Below are 7,024 nucleotides of genomic sequence, written 5' to 3'. Positions count from 1 at the left end.
TGTACTGAACCTTCCACTCTACAGACTGTACTGAACCTTCACTCTACACACTGTACTGAACCTTCACTCTACACACTGTACTAAACCTTCACCTACAGACTGTAATCTGAACCTTCACTCTACACACTGTACTGAACCTTCACTCTACACACTGTACTGAACCTTCACTCTACACACGTACTGAAACCTTCACTCTACACACTGTACTAAACCTTCACTCTACAGACTGTACTGAACCTTCACTCTACACACTTACTAAACTTCACTCTACAGACTGCTACTACTCAACTCACAACTGTAACTGAACCTTCACTCTACAACTGTACTGAACCTTCACTCTACACACTGTCTACTGAACCTTTCACTCCTCTACACACATGTCCAACCTTCACTCTACACACTGTACTGAACCTTCACTCTACACACTTTTACCTTAAACCTTCACTCTACACACTGTACTAATCACTCCTTCACTCTACAGACTTACTGAATTAACCTTCACTCTACAACTTCACTAACCTTCACTCTACACACTGTACTGAACCTTCACTCTACAGACTGTACTGAACCTTCACTCTACACACTGTACTGAACTTCACTCTAACACCTGTTATTCTGAACCTTCACTCTACAGACTGTTCTGAACCTTCACTCTACACAACTGTACTGAACCTTCACTCTACACACTGTCTGAACCTTCACTCTACACACTGTACTAAATCTCACTCTAACACTGTACTAAACCTTCACTCTACAGACTGTATACTTAGTAAACCTTCACTCTACAGACTGTACTGAACCTTCACTCTACACACTGTACTAAACCTTCACTTTACAGACTGTACTGAACCTTCACTCTACACACTGTACTGAACCTTTCACTCTACAGACTGTACTGAACCTTCACTCTACACACTTGTACTGAACCTTACTCTACAACACTTTACTGAACTTCACTCTACACACTGTACTGAACCTTCACTCAACACTGTACTGAACCTTCACTCTACACACTGTCCTGAAACTTCACTCTACACCTACTGACAGAACCTTCACTCTACAGACTGTCCTGAACTATCACTCTACACACTGTACTGAACCTTCTACTCGACACACTTTACTGACCTTCACTCTACACACTGACTGAACCTTCACTCTACACACTGTACTGAACCTTCACTCTTACACACTGTACTAAACTTTCACTCTACAGCACTGTACTAAACTTTCACTCTACAGACTGTACTGACCTTCACTCTACAGACTGTACTAACCTTCACTCTACAGACTGTTAGTAAACCTTCACTCTACAGACTGTAACTGAACCTTCACTCTACAATACTTACTTAAACCTTCACTCTACACACTGTACTGAACCTTCACTCTTACACACTGTACTGAAACCTTCACTCTACACACTGTACTGAACCTTCACTCTACAGACTGTACTGAACATCAACACAGAGAGACAGTACACCTCACAACGAAGCATAGAACCACTCCCTCGCCAATGATTTCCAACATGGCATAGCAGTCGGACGTGTGTTTGTCTTGTTTTGTGTATATAGTAATTTTCCTATTTATTTTTGTAAATATTTCATAGATTTTAATCTCACTTTCCATCTACGAACTGAATATCCTTTGGACACTGTTCTCTTTGGGCTAGGGGGCAGTATTTTCACATTCAGATGAAAAGTGTGCCCAGAGTAAACTGCCTGCTACTCAGGCCCAGAAGCTAGGATATGCATATTATTAGTTGTTTTGGATAGAAAACACTCTGAAGTTTCAAAAAATGTTTGAATGATGTCTGTGAGTATACAGAACCCATATGGCAAGCGAAAACCTGAGAAAAATCCAACCAGGAAGTGGGAAATCTGAGGTTTGTAGTTTTTCAAGTGATCCAATATACAGTGTAAATGGGGTCAGATTGCACTTCCTAAGGCTTCCACTAGATGTCAACAGTCTTTAGAACGTTGTTTCAGGCTTCTATTGTGAAAGGGGAGCGAATAAGACCACTCTAAGCAGGTGGCTCAGCAGAAAGCCTTTAGTTATTGATCGTGCGCTGTCCCGTGAGAGCGAGCTCCATTCCCTTACTTTTCTAAAGACAAAGGAATTGTCCGGTTGGAATATTATTGAAGATTTATGATTAAAACATGCTAAAGATTGATTATATACATCGTTTGACATGTTTCTACGAACTATAATGGAACTTTTTTGACTTTTCGTCTGGACTTAGTGTCATCGCCTTGTGCATTTGGATTAGTGAACTAAACGCACAAACAAAAATTAGGTATTTGGACATAAAGATGAACTTTATCGAACGAAACAAACATTTATTGTGGAACTGGGATCCCTGGGAGTGCATTCTGATGAAGATCATCAAAGGTAATTGAATATTTATAATGCTCTTTCTGACTTTTACTGACTCCACAACATGGCGGCTATCTGTATGGCTTGTTTTAGTGGCTGAGCGCTGTACTCAGATTATTGCATGATGTGCTTTCACCGTAAAGCTTTTTTGAAATCTAACAAAGCGGTTGCATTAAGGAGAAGTTTATCTTTAATCCTATGCATAACACTTGTATCTTTCATCAACGTTTATGATGAGTATTTCTGTAAATTGATGTGGCTCTGCAAATTCGCCGGATATTTTGGAGGCAAAACATTACTGAACATAACGCGCCAATGTAAACTGAGATTTTTGGATATAAATATGAATTTTATCGAACAAAACATACATGTATTGTGTAACATGAAGTCCTATGAGTGCCATCTGATGAAGATCATCAAAGGTTAGTGATTCATTTTATCTCTATTTCTGCTTTTTGTGACTCCTCTCTTTGGCTGGAAAAATGGCTGTGTTTTTCTGTGACTTGGCTCTGACCTAACATAATCGTTTGGTGTGCTTTCGTCGTAAAGCCTTTTTGAAATCTGACACCCGAAAAAACAAGTCTCAAGAACAGTTAACCCTCTCATCACTCCTCCCAATACACACACACACACACACACACACACACACACACACACACACACACACACACACACACACACACACACACACACACCACACACACACACACACCACCTCGTACCGTGCAGATTCAATCGCTGGCAGTGATGAATGAATGAGCCCAGTTTGGCTAGGGAGTGGTGCTATACTTCATTGAGAGGTGGGTGGGGTCTGTATTGTCTCTGTGTTGATGTTCAGTACACTGTGTAGAGGAAGATTCAGTACAGTGGTGTAGAGTGGAGATTCAGTACACTGTGTAGAGTGTAGATTCAGTACAGTGTGTAGATTCAGTACAGTGTGTAGACGTAGATTCAGTACAGTGTGTGAGTGTAGATTCAGTACAGTGTGGAAGATTCAGTACAGTGTGTAGAGTGTAGATTCAGTACAGTGTGTAGAGTGTAGATTCAGTACAGTGTGTAGAGTGTAGATTTCAGTACAGTGTGTAGAGTGTCGATTCAGTACACTGTGTAGAGAGAAGATTCAGTAACGTGTGTAGAGTGTAGATTCAGTACAGTGTGTAGAAGTGTAGATTCAGTACAAGTGTGTAGATTCAGTACAGTGTGTAGAGTGAAGATTCAGTACAGTGTGTAGAGTGTAGATTCAGTACAGTGTGTAGATTCAGTACAGTGTGTAGAGTGTAGGTTCAGTACAGTGTGTAGAGTGTAGATTCAGTACAGTGTGTAGAGTGTAGATTCAGTACAGTGTGTAGAGTGTAAGATTCAGTACAGTGTGAGAGTGTAGATTCAGTAAAGTGTGTAGAGTGAAGATTCAGTACAGTGTGTAGATTGTAGATTCAGTACAGTGTGTAGAGTGGTAGTTCAGTACAGTGTGTAGAGTGTAGATTCAGTACAGTGTGTAGAGTGTAGATTCAGTACAGTGTGAAGAGTGTAGATTCAGTACAGTGTGTAGAGTGAATATTCAGTACAGTGTGTAGATTGTAAGATTCAGTACAGTGTGTAGAGTGTAGATCAGTACACTATGTAGAGTGAAGATTCAGTACAGTCTGTAGAGCGTAGATTCAGTACAGTGTGTAGAGTGTAGATTCAGTACACTATGTAGGAGTGAAGATTCAGTACAGTGTGTAGAATGAAGATTCAGTGTGTTTCGTTACCAGGGTATTAGTGGTCACATATGCATGCTAACCACTGAAGGCAAGCTACAGCCTTCACACAGTTAGAGGGAGAAGTTGGAGGAGGACGAGGGAGAAGTTGGAGGAGGAAGAGGAGAAGTTGGAGGAGGACGAGGGAGAAGTTGGAGAGGAAAAGGGAGAAGTTGGAGAAGGATGAGGAAGAAGTTGGAGGATGAGGGAGAAGTTGGAGGAAGAGGGAGACGTTGGAGGAGGAAGAGGGAGAAGTTGGAGGAGAGCGAGAAGTTGGAGGAGGAAGAGGAGAAGTTGGAGGGGGAAAAGGGGAAGTTGGAGGAGGACGAGGGAGAAGTTGGAGGAGGAAGAGGAGAAGTTGGAGGAAGAGGGAGAAGTTGGAGGAGGACGAGGGAGAAGTTGGAGAGGAAGAGGGAGAAGTTGGAGAAGGATGAGGAAGAAGTTGGAGGATGAGGGAGAATTGGAGGAAGAGGAGACGTTGGAGGAGGAAGAGGGAGAAGTTGGAGAAGAGGGAGAGTGAGGAGGAAGAGGGAGAAGTTGGAGGGAGGACGAGGGAGAAGTTGGAGAGGAAGAGGGAGAAGTTGGAGAGGAAGAGGGAGAAGTTGGAGAAGGATGAGGAAGAGTTGGAGAGAATTTGGAGGAAGAGGGAGAAGTTGGAGGAAGAGGGAGAAGTTGGAGGAAGAGGGAGAAGTGGAGGAGAGGGAGAAGTTGGAGGAAGAGGGAGAAGTTGGAGGAGGACAGGAGAAGTGGAGAAGGATGAGGAAGAAGTTGGAGGAGAAGGGAGAAGTTGGAGGAAGAGGGAGAAGTTGGAGGAGGAAGAGGGAGAAGTTGGAAAAGAGGGAGAAGTTGGAGGAGGAAGAGGGAGAAGTTGGAGGAGGAAGAGGGGAAGTTGGAGGATGAGGGAGAAGTTGGAGGAAGAGGGAGACATTGGAGGACGAGGGAGAAGTTGGAGGAAGAGGGAGAAGTTGGAGGGAGAAATTGGAGGAAGAGGGAGAAGTTGGAGGAAGAGGGAGAAGTTGGAGGAAGAGGGAAAAGTTGGAGGAGGAAGAGGGAGAAGTTGGAGGAAAAGGGAGAAGTTGGAGGAGGAAGAGGGAGAAGTTGGAGGAGGAAGAGGGAGAAGTTGGAGGAGGACGAGGAGAAGAAGGAGGAGGAAGAGGGAGAAGATGGATGAGGAAGAGGGAGAAGTTGGAGAAGGATGAGGAAGAGTTGGAGGAGGAAGAGGGAGAAGTTGGAGGACGAGGGAGAAGTTGAAGGAGGGAGACGTTGGAGGAGGACGAGGGAGAAGTTGGAGATGAGGAGAAGTTGGAGGGAGAAGTTGGAGACGAGGGAGAAGTTGGAGAAGTTGGAGGGAGAAGTTGGAGGACGAGGGAGAAGTTGGAGGAGGAAGAGGGAGAAGTTGGAGGACGAGGGAGAAGTTGGAGGAAGGAGACGTTGGAAGAGGAAGAGGGAGAGGTTGGAGGAAGAGGGAGAAGTTGGAGATGAGGGAGAAGTTGGAGGAAGAGGAAGAAGTTGGAGGAAGAGGGAGAGTTGGAGGACAAGGGAGAAGTTGGTGGACAGAGAGAAAGTTGGTGGAGGAAGAGGGAGAATTTGGAGAGGAAGAGGGAAACGTTGGAGGAGGAGGAGGGAGATTTTGGAGGGATGGGAGAAGTTGGAGGACGAGGGAGAAGTTGAGGAGGAAGAGGGAGAAGTTGAAGGACGAGGGAGAAGTTGGAGGAGGAAGAGGGAGAAGTTGGAAGAAGACGGAGAAGTTGGAGGAAGAGGGAGACGTTGGAGAGGAAGAGGGAGAAGTTGGAGGGACGAGGGAGAAGTTGGAGGAAGAGGAGAAAATGGAGGAAGAAGTTGAAGGAAGAAGTTTGAGGATGAGGGAAAAGATGGAGGAAGAGGGAGAAGATGGAGGAGGAAGAGGGAGAAGATGGGATGGAAAGAGGGGATGTTGGAGGAAGAGGGTGAAGAAGGAGGAAGAAGGAGAAGTTGAAGGAAGAAGTTGGAGGAAGAGGGAGAAGTTTGAGGATGAGGGAGAAGTTGAGGATGAGGGAGAAGTTGGAGGAAGTGGGAGAAGTTGGAGGACGAGGAGAAGTTGGAGGAAGAGGAAGAAGTTGGAGGGACGAGGAGAAGTTAGAGGAAGAGGAGAAAGTTGGAGGAAGAGGAAGAAGTTGGAGGACGAGGAGAAGTGGAGGAAGAGGTAGAAGTTGGAGGAAGAGAGAGAAGTTGGGAGAAGTTGGGAAGAGGGAGAAGTTGGAGGAAGAGGGAGAAGTTTGGAGAAGGAGAGTGAGAGGGGACGTTGGAGGAGGACGAGGAGAAGTTGGAGGATGAGGGAGAAGTTGGAGGGAGAAGTTGGAGGACGAGGGAGAAGTTGGAAGTTGGAGGGAGAAGTTGGAGGACGAGGGAGAAGTTGGAGGAGGAAGAGGGAGAAGTTGGAGGACGAGGGAGAAGTTGGAGGAAGGAGACGTTGGAAGAGGAAGGGGAGAGGTTGGAGGAAGAGGGAGAAGTTGGAGGATGAGGGAGAAGTTGGGGAAGAGGAAGAAGTTGGAGGAAGAGGGAGAAGTTGGAGGACAAGGGAGAAGTTGGTGGACAAGAGAGAAGTTGGTGGAGGAAGAGGGAGAATTTGGAGGAGGAAGAGGGAAACGTTGGAGGGAGAAGAGGGAGATTTTGGAGGACGTGGGAAGTTGGAGGAGGAAGAGGAGAAGTTGAGAGGAAGAGGGAGAAGTTGGAAGGAGGACGAGGGAGAAGTTGGAAGAGGGAGAAGTTGGAGAAGGATGAGGAAGAAGTTGGAGGATGAGGGAGAAGTTGGAGGAAGAGGGAGACGTTGGAGGAGGAAGAGGGAGAAGTTGGGAGGAAGAGCGAGAAGTTGGAGGAGGGAAGAAGGGAGAAGTTGGAGGGGAAAGGGAGAAGTTGGAGGAGGACGAGGGTAGAAG

The sequence above is a fragment of the Salvelinus sp. IW2-2015 genome, unplaced genomic scaffold (genome assembly GCF_002910315.2).
Source record: "Salvelinus sp. IW2-2015 unplaced genomic scaffold, ASM291031v2 Un_scaffold1906, whole genome shotgun sequence".
Taxonomy (NCBI): domain Eukaryota; kingdom Metazoa; phylum Chordata; class Actinopteri; order Salmoniformes; family Salmonidae; genus Salvelinus; species Salvelinus sp. IW2-2015.
The sequence above is the reverse complement of the archived record's forward strand: the minus strand, read 5'-3'. Positions refer to the sequence as shown.